Here is a 14,652-nt window from a genome sequence, read left to right as displayed (position 1 = left end):
GGGGAGGGGAGGGAAGGGAAGGATGAAAGGAACGAAGGAAAGAAAAAGAGAGAGAGAGACAAAATATTGAATCTAGAGAATGGGTATTTTGTAGGCTGAATAATGGTCCTCAGAAATATCAGGTCCTAATCTCTGGAACCTGTACATGTTACCTTATGTGGCAAAGATTTTGCATGTACAATTGAATTACTGCTCTTGAAATGAGGAGATTATCCCAGATTATCCAACTGAGCCTTAATGCAATCACCAGCACCTGAGTAAGAGAGGAAAACTTGATACAGACAGAAAAGAAGGCAATGTGGCCACAGAGGCAGAGTGATATGGCCACTAGCCAGGAACACCAGCAGCTACCAGAAGCTGGAAGAGACAAGGAATGGCCTCCGCTCTAGAGCCTCTGGAGAGAACGCCAAAAAGAAAAAAAAAAGAAACTGATTTTGGAGTTCTGGCCTCCAGAATTGTAAGAGAATAAATGTGTGTTGTTTTAAGCTGCCAAGCTTGCAGTCATTTGTTACAGCAGCTGTAGGAAACTAATACAGGCGCACAGGGATTTATTATACTCTTCCCTCTCTTCTTGTGTGTTTGGAAACTTTTCTAATAAAGTTGTGTTTGTGCGTGCTCAATTCACAACACTACCTATGAAATAGTCTTGCCAAGGAAAAAGAAACAGAATCAGCAAGTTCAACCACCAGTTTACAGGAAATAGAGAAGAGGAACAGATCATAGGGTACCCTCAGCAAATTCAGACAGCAGTGAATGCACAGAACAAGCAACATGGTTTCTTCAACAAATAAATTATAAGGGAGAAAAAAGATGATGGAAGAACCTATAGATTATGAGAATTAAGAGGCATAGCAGCCAAATTGCTGTGTGTGAGCCTTTTTGGGATTCTGATTCAAACAAACTAGACAGAGAGTGAGAGAGAGAGAGAGGCAAAGAAAGAGAAACTTATGAGACAATCAGAAATTTGAACACATCAGATATTCAATTATATTAAGGAATTAATGTTGATGGTTAGGTTAATGACTTCACAGTTATGTTAAAAAGAATTCTTATCCTTTAGAGAAACATATGAAATATTTACCGATGAAATTATGTATTTGGGATTTGCTTCAAAATAAAATGGGACATACCTCAACTGAAAAAAATGGGTTGATAATTGTTGAAGTTGGCTGATGGTATGTAGGGATCCATTATACCATTAAGTGCACTCTTGTATGTATTTGTAATTTTTTATAAGAAAAGTGTTTCTTTGTTGTTTGCTCTTTAAAATAATTCAACGCTTGTTTAGATTTTAGAGGTGAGAACAACAGTGAAAAAGAAAATTGTCTCAATGCTATATAATGAATAATTGTGTCTTGGGATGGACTTTTCTTATGATAGCGTCTCATTAGGATGTTAGGTGCTGTATCTCATACAACATAAATGGAAGTAAAAACATTGTAACCTGGAAAATTCTGTTAAATGAAAGAAAAGAATAACAATAAAGATGCTGACTTCAATGATGTACAAACTGAGTGTGAATAAATTAGTCTCATGAAACTTGAGAGTGTAAAGAAGCACTCTCAAAATAATAAAATAGTAAATTATTGTCCAAAATGATTATGTCAGTAACCAAAAGAATAAATTAAACTGAATCACTTTGCTGCACACCTGAAGCTAACACAACATTGTAAATCAACTATACTTCAATTTAAAAAATAAAATAAAATAATTTTTTAAAAGGATGAATTAAATATTATAAGCAGGCATTTGACTCTAGCAGTCATTCTCACCAGGGGCTACTTTGCCCTCCAAGGACATTTGTCAATGTCTGGACGCATTTTTGGTTGTCACAAGTGGCAGGGGAGGAGGGGACTGGGGTGCTGCTGACATCTAGTGGGTAGAGACCAGCAAGGCTGCCAACCAACCTACAATGTACAGAACAGTCCCTACAACAAAAACATTTCTTTGGCTCAACATGTTAATAGTGCTGAGGTTGAGAAACTCAGGATTATATCATCTACATTCTAAAGAGTTTATATATTCAAGTAGGCCTAAAAAAACCTTTTGACGGAATTCCCTGCAGGCCAGTGGTTAGGACTCCAAGTTCTCACTGCCGAGGACCCGGATTCAGTCCCTGGTCGGGGAACTAAAATCCCACAAGACATGCAGCCAAAAAAATATATTTTGGGAATCTTATCATCAGGAAAATAAGGGATTGCTTATTTAAAGAGTGGCCTTGGGACTTCCCTGGTGGTCCAGTGGTAAAGAATCCACCTTCCAATGCAGGGGGCACTGGTTCAATCCCTGCTCGGGGAACTAAGATCCCACATGCCGCAGGGCAACTAAGCCCGCGTGCCACAACTACTGAGCTCTCACGCCTCAACTAGAGAGCCCATGTGCAGCAAACTACAGAGCCCACGTGCCCTGGAGCCCGCGTGCCACAACTAGAGAGAAGCCCAAGCGCCACAACGAAGAGCCCGAGCGCCCCAACGAAAATATTCCTCGTGCCACAATGAGCCGCTTGCCGCAACTAAGACCTGACACAGCCAAAAAAATTAATTGATTTTTTAAAAAGTTATGAAGATTGGAAAGGAAAAGCAAAACTGTCATTTTCACATGCAATATGATTTACAGAAAAATTAAAGCAATTCCATGGACAAATTATTAGAATCAACAAAAGACTTCAGCAAGATTTCTGGATATAAAATCAATAATAAAAATCAATCATGTTCCAGGAATTCCCTAGCAGTCCAGTGGTTAGGACTCGGTGTTTTCACTGCCATAGCCCGGGTTCAATTCCACAAGCTGCACGGCACAGCCAAACAAACAAACAAACGAAATCAATCATGTTCCTATAAACAAGCAATAAACAGAAAATGTCATTTTCAAGACACAATTTATGATACCAAGAAAACTGTCTTGGCCAAAGATACGTGTAAGGTCTTGATGGAGGAACTTATAAAATTATTGAATAAGAACTAGATGGATGGATAGGTGTAAAATATTCATGCATGGGACTGTCAGTATCATAAAGATAGAAGTTCTTCCCGATTTAATCAATAAATTCAGTGCCAGTTCAATCAAAATCCCGATAGATGTTAATTAACTAGATGGTGGGAATCCTTTTACAATGTTAGGGTTAGGGTTAGGGTTTACTATGATGTACACCTTAAATATCTTACAATTGCATTTGTCAATTATACCTCAATAAAGCTGGGGAAAAAATAGCATATGTAAAGCACTCAAAAAAAAAAATCCCAGTAGAGTTCTGCAAGGAACTTTACAAGCTGATCCTAAAACTCCAAGTGAAAAAGCAAAGAGCCAAGAAATTTCTGAAGTACAATGAGAACATGCAAACAATAAGGACACATGATAGAATTTCCCCTATGATGTATCAAGTCTTATTATAAAGTTATAGTAGTAAGACAGGGTAGTATTAAGTACTAACAAAGGGACAAGCAGATAGACCAAAGGAATAGAATAGAGATCCCAGAAAGAGAGATCACACATATGGAACCTTGATACATATGACAGAGTTGCCATTACAGATCAATAAAAGAAGAGTAGATATTGATGCAAATCATTGGCTATCCATTAGGGGAAAAAAATAATAAAATTAGATTCCTACCTTGCACTATATCCAGAATTAAATTCCAACTGGCATAAAGACCTAACTATGAAAAGCAAAATAGAAAAAGCTTTGGGAGAAAATAGGGGACAATATGAGCTAAGGGTCTGGGAAATTTTCTTAAATTAAGACATAGAAATTATAAATAACAAAGAAAACTTTGATAAATATGACCATATAAAGTTTAAAACTGTGTATATCAAAAGATACTATAAAAATAGTAAAGAGACAAGTCACAGACCAGGAGAAGATATTTGTATCATATATATCAAAGAATTTTCAGGCATAACATAATATAAATTTCTAAAAATCAAAAACAAGACAAGCCCAATAGAAAAATGGGTAAAAGAAGAAGTAGGCAATTTACAGAAGAAAAAGTCTGAAGGCTAAGAAACCATAAAAATATGGTTAACATTTCAAAAAATCAGGAGTTCAAATTAAAACAACCAACCACCAGATTGGAAAAAATGAAAGTCTGCCAATTCCAAGTATTGGGAAGGATGTAAAAAAAAAATAGAAACCCTGGGCTTCCCTGGTGGCGCAGTGGTTGAGAGTCCGCCTGCTGATGCAGGGGACACGGTTTCGTGCCCCGGTCCGGGAAGATCCCACATGCCACGGAGCGGCTGGGCCCGTGAGCCATGGCCACTGAGCCTGCGCGTCCGGAGCCTGTGCTCCGCAACGGGAGAGACCACAACAGTGAGAGGCCAGCGTACCGCAAAAAAAAAAAAAAAAGAAACCCTCATTACACTGATAAAAAGAAACTACAAATGGCACCACCATTTTGGAAATTAATTTCATAATAAAGTTGAAAATGCACATTATTCCTAGTTACATACTGGAAATATTAATATTTGTATGTTTCTCAATGTAATCCTATACATATGTAAAAATGAACAGAGCTTACATGTAATAACCTGGACAACAAACATAATGCTTAACTAGAAAAGCAAGTTGCAGAAGGATGCATACAGCATGATACTATTTCCTAAGACTTTAAACATTATTATTATTAGTGGACACACTACATATGCATCAACATATAAAGAAATATTCAGGTTATGATTACCTCTGGGGAGAGAGGGAGGGAGCAGATTTAGTGAGGATACACAGGAGATTCCTATTATATCTGTAATATTCTAGTTAACTCAGCAGTAGGTGCACAGGAATTTGTAATACGTATTTATATATATAACCTAAGTCTGAGATTTGCCTAGATAATTTGGAGAATAAGCCAAGAAAATGCCACATTGTATATCAAGATTCACTATAAAGTTGAAGTAATTAAGATAGGATGGGGAATTCCCTGGCGATCCGGTGGTTAGGAGTCTGCACTTTCACTGCGGAGGGCCCAGGTTCAATCCCTGCTCAGGGAACTAAGATTCTGCAAGTCAGCCATGCACACACGGACAGAAAAAAAGCACAAAGATAGACAAATAGTGCAAATGAACAGAAGAGAGAAAGAATCACTGGAGGAGGGGGATTACTACAAAACCAGAGGCCTCAGAACCCATAAGTCACTTGGGCAGCAGGTTCACTATGAGAGCCCTCTCGGGGATGGCCAGCCCTGATGCTTGGCAGCCCTGAATCCTCTTACTCCTCCTCATCATAACCTCAGTTTCTCTCTCTGACTCTCTCTCTCTCTTTCTCATTTACTCATCCTCCCTCAAACTCTGCCTCTTAACCACTGGGCTCCCTGAGCCTCAGATTCTTCATTTGTAAAGCAGGAATGACACCGCCAACCTCATCATGGCATTACGTCTGTAAAGGACAGTGCCAGGCAGCTAGTCCTCATTCTCCTCCCTCCTCTCCCCCTTCTTCTCCCTCATCCTCTCCCTCCTCTGGTCAGGGCTGAGTCCCACCTGCTCCCCCTCTTCAGACTGGGCACACCTTTGACAGCAGTGAGAACTGCTCCCCTCCACCAGCTTGTAAGAGGGGTCACCTCATCCTGCACTGGATCCTGAAAGGAAGACTCAGGGGTGTGGCAGGGCCCCCAGGGGTGAGATAAGGGGGAGAAGATCCAGGTCCAGCAGAATCAAAGGCAAGGGTCTCCCTGAGGATTTAGGGCAGGAGTGGACTTAGGTCTTAGGTTGGAAGGAGCCTTAGACCTTCTGGCCCCACTCCTCACCCCGGCAGATAGAGGAGGGGGAGGACATAGGAAGCCCCCAGAGTCTGGGCACTGCACTTGGAACTCTTACTGCTAGACTGCCCTGTAACTGTTGTTAAAAGAGAGGTCAGGAATTCCCTGGCAGTCCAGTGGTTAGGACTCCACACTTTCATGGCTGGGGCCCCAGGAACATGCGTACAATCCCTGGTCGGGGGAAAAACATCCTACAAGCCACAAGGGCAGCAAAAAAAAAAGAGAGGTCTCCAAGGGGTAACTCAGGGGGTTTCCCCCAGACAGCAAAATTGGGTGTTTTGAGAACAAGGATCAGAGGGAGTCTTTTCACTGTGTGTCCTTTTCTATCTACTGAACTTTTGACTTGCTCATTTGTTACCTCTTTAAAAAAAACTTTTTTTATTTTTAATAAATAATAAAGAAGTGGAGGGACTTCCCTGGTGGCACAGCAGTTAAGAATCTGCCTGCCCCAGAGGGCAGACAGCAGAAGCAAGAAGAACTACAATCCTGCAGCTTGTGGAACAAAAACCACATTCACAGAAAGATAGACAAGATGAAAAGACAGAGGGCTATGTACCAGATGAAGGAACAAGATAAAACCCCAGAAAAACAACTAAATGAAGTGGAGATAGGCAACCTTCCAGAAAAAAATTCAGAATAATGATAGTGAAGGTGATACAAGACCTCGGAAAAATAATGCAGGCAAAGATCAAGAAGATGCAAGAAACGTTTAACAAAGACCTAGAAGAATTAAAGAAAAAACACCCAGAAGAATTAAAGAACAAACAAACAGAGATGAACAATACAATAACTGAAATGAAAAATACACTAGAAGGAATCAATAGTAGAATAACTGAGGCAGAAGAACGGATAAGGGACCTGGAAGACAGAATGGTGGAATTCAATGCCGCGGAACAGAATAAAGAAAAAAGAATGAAAAGAAATGAAGACAGCCTAAGAGACTTTTGGGACAACATTAAACACAACAATATTCGCATTATAGGGGTCCCAGAAGGAGAAGAGAGAGAGAAAGGACCCGAGAAAATATTGGAAGAGATTATAGTCAAAAACTTCCCTAACATGGGAAAGGAAATAGCCACCCAAGTCCAGGAAGCGCAGAGAGTCCCAGGCAGGATAAACTCAAAGAGAAACACGCCGAGACACATAGTAATCAAATTGACAAAAATTAAAGACAAAAAAATTATTGAAAACAGCAAGGGAAAAATGACAACTAACATACAAGGGAACTCCCATAAGGTTAACAGCTGATTTCTCAGCAGAATCGCTACAAGCCAAAAGGGAGTGTCATAATATATTTAAAGTGATGAAAGGAAAGAACCTACAACCAAGATTACTCTACTCAAAAAGGATCTAATTCAGATTCAATGGAGAAATCAAAAACTTTACAGATAAGCAAAAGCTAAGAGAATTCAGCACCACCAAACCAGCTCTACAACAAATGCTAAAGGAACTTCTCTAAGTGAGAAACACAAGAGAAGAAAAGGACCTACAAAAACAAACTCAAAACAATTAAGAAAATGATAATAGGAACATACATATCAATAATACCTTAAACGTGAATGGATTAAATGCTTCAACCAAAAGACATGGGCTTGCTGAATGGATACAAAAACAGGACGCATATATATGTATGGGTATGTCTACAAGAGACCCACTACAGACCTAGGACACTTACAGACTGAAAGTGAGGGGATGGAAAAAGATATTCCATGCAAATGGAAATCAAAAGAAAGCTGGAGTAGCAATACTCATATCAGATATAATAGACTTTAAAATAAAGAATGTTACAAGAGACAAGGAAGGAAAACCAGTCAAAGATACTACAAAAGAAGAAAATTGCAGACCAATCTCACTGATGAATATAGATGCAAAAATCCTCAACAAAATACTAGCAAACAGAATCCAACAACACCTTAAAAGGATCATACACCATGATCAAATGGAATTTATCCCAGGGATGCAAGGATTCTTCAATATATGCAAATCAATCAATGTGATACACCATATTAACAAATTGAAGAATAAAAACCATATGATCATCTCACTAGATGCAGAAAAAGCTTTTGACAAAATTCAACACCCATTTATGATAAAAACTCTCCAGAAAGTGGGCATAGGGGGAACCTACTTCAACATAATAAAGGCCATATATGACAAACCCACAGCAAAAAAAAAAAAAAAAAAAGAATAAAATACCTAGGAATAAACCTACCTAGGGAGACAAAAGACCTGTATGCAGAAAACTACAAGACACTGATGAAAGAAATTAAAGATGATACAAACAGATGGAGAGACATCTTGGATTGGAAGAATCAACATTGTGAAAATGACTATACTACCCAAAGCAATATACAGATTCAGTGCAATCCCTATCAAATTACCAATCGCATATTTTACAGAACTAGAACAAAAAAATCTTAAAATTTGTATGGAGACATAAAAGACCCCAAATAGCCAAGGCGATATTGAGGGAAAAGAAAGGAGCTGGAGGAATCAGACTCCCTGACTTCAGACTATAGTACAAAGCTACAGTAATCAAGACAATATGGTACTGGCACAAAAACAGAAATATAGATCAAGGGAACAGGATAGAAAGCCCAGAGATAAACCCACACACCTATGGTCAACTAATCTATGACAAAGGAGGCAAGGATATACAATGGAGAAAAGACAGTCTCTTCAATAAGTGGTGCTGGGAAAACTGTACAGCTACATGTAAAAGAATGAAATTAGAACACTCCCTAACACCATACACAAAAATAAACTCAAAATGGATTTGAGACCTAAATGTAAGACCGGACACTATAAAACTCTTAGAGGAAAACATAGGAAGAACACTCTTTGACATAAATCACAGCAAGATCTTTTTGATCTACCTCCTAGAGTAAAGGAAATAAAAACAAAAATAAACAAATGGAGAAAAAAAAAAGAATCCGCTTGCCAGTTCAGGGGACATGGATTCAAGCCCTGGTCCGGGAACCGCAGAGCAACTAAGCCCGTGCACCACAACTACTGAGCCTGCGCTCTAGAGCCTGTGAGCCACAACTACTGAGCCCATGTGCCACAACTACCGAAGTCCATGCGCCTAGAGCCCGTGTGCTGCAACAAGAGAAGCCCCGCAATGAGAAGCCCACACACCCCAACAAAGAGTAACTGGCCGTAACTAGAGAAAGTCTGCGCGCAGCAACAACGATCCAACACAGCAATAATTAATTAATTTTAAAAGAAAAAAGAAGTGGAGTCTGAGGTCAGACTTACTTATGTCTAAATCCCGCTGCTGCCTCCTAGCTGTGGCATATCGGGGAAGTTTCTTAACCTCTCTGAGCCTATATCGAAACATAGCTGCAAAATGAGGATAATGGTATCTATCTACTTCATAAAGGTATCACATAATTAAATAAGAATAATACTTGCCAAATCAGTGAGCGGTATGTCTGACTCACAGTAGGCATGTGATAAATGCTAGCTGGTTTTTTTTTTTATCATCAGCTTGTGTGGAGTCCCAGGGCCATCAGGAAGCTGCACTCAGACCGCTGGGAAAGGCGGCCCCTTGCATCATGCTCCATGATGTGACCCAGACCCCCAGCTCTGCTCCTGGCTGCCCCCCAGTACACAAACAGGGTCCAACGCGGGGGAGGTGAGAAGTGGGGATAATGCTGCTGGCTGGGTCCCAGCCCCTGCCCCAGCTGAGCAGTACCACCCAAGGATCTTGGGGACCTGTTTCGGGGTGTGAGGAGTTTCTATGATATGTATGTGTGACCGCATGGGTGTGTGTGTGTGTGTGCGTGTGTGTGTGGAGAGGTTTGTTTGCCGTGAGTGAGTGGAGGGTCTTTCAAGTCTGGGCTTCTTGTGTCCTGCAAGGGTTCATGTGTTCTGTGCGTCAGTGTTATTGTACATGTTGTATGTCTATAAGGATGTGTATTTCATCCTGTGAGTTACAACATACATCCTACAAGGGACTATTCTGTCAATTGTGACTGTGTGTATTGTGTGTAGTGGGTGGGGTCAGTGGATGTCAAGGGTCTGTTGTATGACGTGTATTTGTGAGGGGCCATGAACGGTGTCTGCGGGTGATGAGGGTGTGTTTTCTGTGAAGTGTGTGAGGGAATGCCACGTCTGTTGGTGATTGTGTGTGTTAAATGTCTATGAGGGGTGAAAGGATGTGTGCTGTGTCTGTGAGTGATAAAGGGGGTTGTGTGTCCATGAGGGGTGCTGACGGCGCGGGGTGGGGGGGAGTCTGACATAACCCAGCTGGGCGGACCCCTCCGGAGCCTGACCCGCCTCAAGGATTATGCAGAGCAGCCAGACAAAGTAGCCAAACCCGACCCTGTCCCCCAGGCCACCAGCCTCTTACCTGAGGAACTGCAGGGACAGTGGTCTAGGAGGCGACAAGAGGCCGAGGGGGAGGTTGGGGCCGCCGAGAGCATGTTTCCTGCTGGCTTCTCAGGGAGCTCAGGAAGCGAGGAAGGAACAGGAAGGAGGCAGAAGGCGGGCCCAGACCCAGGTGCGTGACTCACTTGAGGCTGCCGTCCCCGTCCCCGGTTAGCAGTGGCGGATGAAGGATTAGGGAAGCCCTGCCTGTAGGCTCTGCTGGGTGAGCACAAGGCCAGGAAGCCAGCTCCTTGGGTGGGGCCCCAACTCCAAGGTCACCAAGAATACTCACACCCAGCCGGGACACGCGCTCTCTCTCGCTCTCTCTCTCTGCACATCAGCTCAGCCAGCAACACTGGGCTGGTCCATCTAATGCAGAGCCCCTCTGGGAGGAAGGGCCGGGCCTGGGCTGGTAGAGAAGGGAGGAACGGGGTTCCTGGTCTGAGGGGGAGATGGGCCCTGACCTAGGGAGGGCTCAGCCCTGTTTCAGGAGCCCGAGCTTCAGTGGGAGCTGCCCCAATCCAGCGAGCCCCACGGTGCTAGAAAACGCCCAAAGCTGCTTTCAGAAGATACCCCTGTCTGAGAGGACGCACAGCCAGTCTTGCCCACAGGAAGCCACGGTCCAATGGGTGTGACAACCTGCCCACAAGTGCCCCCAGCCAAGGAGGAGACGGCCTGCCCTCAGGGATGCCCAGTCTGTCAGGAAAGAGAAAATTCTGCCTCCTGAAGCCAGCCCCGTGTGAGGGGAGATGCAGCATCCCGGCTCTCCTGACCCCCAGTCTGAGAGGGAAGATAGATCCTTGCTCTGAGGAGTACCTAGTCTGACCATGGCAAAGCACCAGAGTTCTGTCAAAGCCTAGGACTGTGCGGGGACTCCGACTGCGCATTCTGCACTGAGAGCTACTCCTTATCTCCACCTCCATCTCCCTGAAATATCAGATTGGGCTTAGCAGGAAGCAGAGGTGTCAGGCCACAGAGAGAAGCAAACTGGACCCTGGCATAGGTGGACATTCTCAAACACCAACTCTAAGAATCTACGAGACCGGGCTTTGACTGCTGCCTCTGGTCTTCAGCTGTAGCCCGCTCAGAGCCTCAGCGTCCTGGGTCAGTAACAGCCACACATATTCCCTCTGTTAGACCTGGCATGACACCTGGGCACATAATAGGAACTCGGTAAGTGAAAATCACTTTATTTACCCAAGTTCCTGCCTGGTGTCCCAGAACTGGAAGTCAAATCCTTTCTCCACATCAGACTCAGTCGGAGAACTTGTTAAAAATGAAGGTTTAAAACAAAAGCAGTGGCTTCCCTTGTGGCGCAGTGGTTGAGCCCACCTGCCGATGCAGGGGACACGGGTTCATGCCCCGGTCCGGGAAGATCCCACATGCCGCAGAGCGGCTGGGCCCGTGAGCCATGGCCGCTGAGCCTGCGCGTCCGGAGCCTGTGCTCCGCAACGGGAAAGGCCACAACAGTGAGAGGTCCGCGTACCGAAAAAGAAAAAAAAAAAGCAGGTTCTCAGATTCTACTTCAAGAGAGATTCTGAATCAGCAGTGCTAGTCATGGGGCCAAGGAAATGAATTTTTAACAAGCACCCAGGTGATTCCAAGGTAGGACGTCAGAGCAGGCTTGGAGGGAGCCAGGGACTGGGCAAGGAGAGCCCCATTACCTAAGAGCTCTTTCTAGCCATGCTTACCTGCTGTGAGCCACAGGTGTAGGGCGAGGATTTTGGCATCTGTAGCAGAACCCAAGCTCTCCCCACCCCCTACCTCCCGGTGGACTGGCTGTCCCTGCCTGACGTTCCAGTGCTGGTGGGGTTAACCCAGGAGCTCGTTAAAGATCCAGCTGTCTGTCTCCTCCAGCCTGAATCCTGAATTAGAATCTTCAGGGAGACCAGAGAATGTTTTTTTGTGGGTTTTTTTAAATATTTATTTATTATTTATTTTATTTATTTATTTTGGTTGTGCCGGGTCTTAGTTGTGGCATGGCGGAAACTTCATTGTGGCACGCGGGCTTCTTAGTTGCGGCACGCATGTGGGATCTAGTTCTGCGACCAGGGATCAAACCCAGGTCCCCTGCGCTGGGATCGCGGAGTCTTCCCCACTGGACCACCAGGGAAGTCCCGAGAATGTTTTTTAACAAGTTTCCCAGGCGTCCTCCATTTTCTGCTCTTCCACCCAATCTTGGAGCAGGGACCACCCTGCCGGAGGAGGGGACGGAGAGGAGTACCCACTGTGCACCCCGCTGTGCTGGGCAGAGGGTTCCCTAATCTTAACCCTCAGGGCAACAGATTTAAGAGATGATGGGAGCTGAGGCTCAGAGAAGTTTCAAGACTCCAGTCTGCCTGACACCAAACACAGGCCTGTCACCTCCACTTGCAAGGTTTGTTCTTTCTACAATAGACAGAATCTTACTTGAGTTCACGGAACAGGGACAGAGGAGCTATTTTTACCCTCATTTCGCTAAAGAAGAGGAAGCTAAAGCCCACAGAGGCAAAATGACTGGCCAGGATTACAAAGCCAGTCAGGGGCAGAGCAGGCGCTTGGCAAGGTGACTCCCAGGCCCTTCTGAGCTCTTTCCTCAGGGCCGCCGGACGTTCCCACTATTCCTAAATCAAATAATGAGGAGTGTGGATGACCTCCAGCAAGGGGACAGATGAAACAGATGTGCTAGGATGAATGCGGGGCTGCAGAAAGGGAGAAGGAAAGAGAGGGCGAACCCTGCTTCCCTGAGGTTCCAGCCAGTGCAGGCCCAGACTCAACCACGCCCCCGCCACCACACACACACACTCGCACTCCAACCTCCACTGGGGCCTGTGAGAAGGGCTGGAAGGGGGGGCCCAGCTGTGGTGGTCCCAGACTGACACTGAGAGGCCAGCCACGGGGGTGGGATGTCTGGACTGATGCGTTTGGTGATTATACCTCGTTTTAAAGGGACAATTCCCACTTGACACGTGAGGAAGCTGAGGCCTAAATGCCCGGCTGCTACCCCTACCCATCTGGCTCAGCCCACGGTAGCCCACAGGCAGCAATGAGCTGCCCTCTGGGAGGTGTGAGAGTGCTGGGATCGTCCCCATTATTCACAGCAAACCACAGGAAGAGGAGTGAAGTGTCTCATCCAGGCTTCCGCTCTTTCTGGGCCCTGGCGCTCCTCCAGCCAGCCTTCCCTGCCCAAGGAGCCCCACAACCTTGAAGGGGATGAACCAGTGGAGTCATCTTGAGCAACGCAGCTGGTTCAATGCCCAATGTACATTGCCCAACGCACACCTCTCTCGCAGGCCAGGTCATCGCTGAAAAGATGGCTCTGAGCAGGGTTATGGGAATGGGCTGGGACCACTGCTGACTTTCCAAGTCGGTCTGTGGCTATCGTGTGCCAGAAAGGAAACGGGAAGGCGTTAGGCCGTCTGGGAAAAGGGGATGTCACGGCTGAAACCCAAATTCCTTATTATGACTTTCTCATCTCCCTGGTCTCACCTCACCCCACTTCTCTGCTCCAGGCGTGACAAAGGGCGTTCAGTTCCAAGAATGTGCTATGCTCTTACTTCCAGGTCTTTGCACACACTGTTCCCTCTGATGGAAACATCTTCCCCTCAAGTCCTAACTCACCTATGCTGGGCAATCTCCCTTTCTTCCTTCCTTGCCAACAAGACTTTACTGGAAACAGTTGGTGTCCAGTCCCAAGGGGCAAGTCCTGGTCTAGGGCCTGCCCATTAACCTTTGCTGTTTTCCCAAATTTACAGTTAGAGGTGGCCACGTCACGCATTTTGGGGCCAACGACACCTTTGGGGGAAAGTCTTGCTTCATGGATGACTCCTTTCGCTTGGCAATTGATATGGGGTGTGGTGCAGGCACCACCTTCTGAGACTCTACACCTGGAAGATGACAAGCCCTCCTGAGAGGAGGGAGAAGCTGAGTAAGAGCCTGGTTCCTCGGTGTCACCGTTGAGGTCATGAACAACACCTGAAACTGCCTGCCGCCAGACTTATGTGAGAAAACAGGCCCAAATCGTTTACGCTAGTTATTCCCTGCAGCTGAAAACATCCGACTTTGAAAAGGTCACCTCCTCCAGGAAACACTCCCTGGCCGCTAAGAACAGGATCAAAGGCCCCCTCCTCGAAGCGGTGGACGCATCGCGCCTCTCATGATCTTTGCACCGGTTCACCATCCACACGCCCCAGTAGGATGTGGTCGGCAGCAGGGACCCGTGGTGTTCACCACTTTATCCCAAAGCCAGCGTATTTGTTGAGTGCCTAAGCATACCAGTAGCTGATCACTGGTACAACCTCCTGGAGGACAAAGACAGGGCCTGGCCCTCACGAGCTTGCAGAGCTCTAAGAAAGGGGTGGGTGTGTACACACACACCCTGGAGGGAGGTGGGCGGCACCTCCCTGGCCAGGACGATCAGCATTCCCTCACGACAGGTGTCATTCCGCCACGGGTGACTAAACAGTTCCCTCTCTCTGCCTCGGTCAGGTTTTAGCTAGAACCCCTCCCACCCACCCGCTGTGGTCTAATCACCTGCAGTTTGGACTCGCTTAGC

At 45.2% G+C, this 14,652-nt stretch overlaps 1 protein-coding gene across 1 annotated transcript in view; it reads right to left on the bottom strand.

Annotated features, from left to right (window-relative positions):
• PTAFR (platelet activating factor receptor) overlaps positions 1-10,193 on the bottom strand; it is a 38,517-nt gene extending 28,324 nt beyond the window's left edge. The window contains exon 1 of the mRNA XM_030872559.3: positions 10,102-10,193. The gene's annotated coding sequence lies outside the window, so the exon portion shown is untranslated. The remainder of the gene's footprint in view (positions 1-10,101) is intronic.
• Positions 10,194-14,652: the final 4,459 nt, after the last annotated feature.

The sequence above is a fragment of the Globicephala melas genome, chromosome 1 (genome assembly GCF_963455315.2).
Source record: "Globicephala melas chromosome 1, mGloMel1.2, whole genome shotgun sequence".
Classification (NCBI taxonomy): domain Eukaryota; kingdom Metazoa; phylum Chordata; class Mammalia; order Artiodactyla; family Delphinidae; genus Globicephala; species Globicephala melas.
The sequence above is the reverse complement of the archived record's forward strand: the minus strand, read 5'-3'. Positions and strand labels throughout refer to the sequence as shown.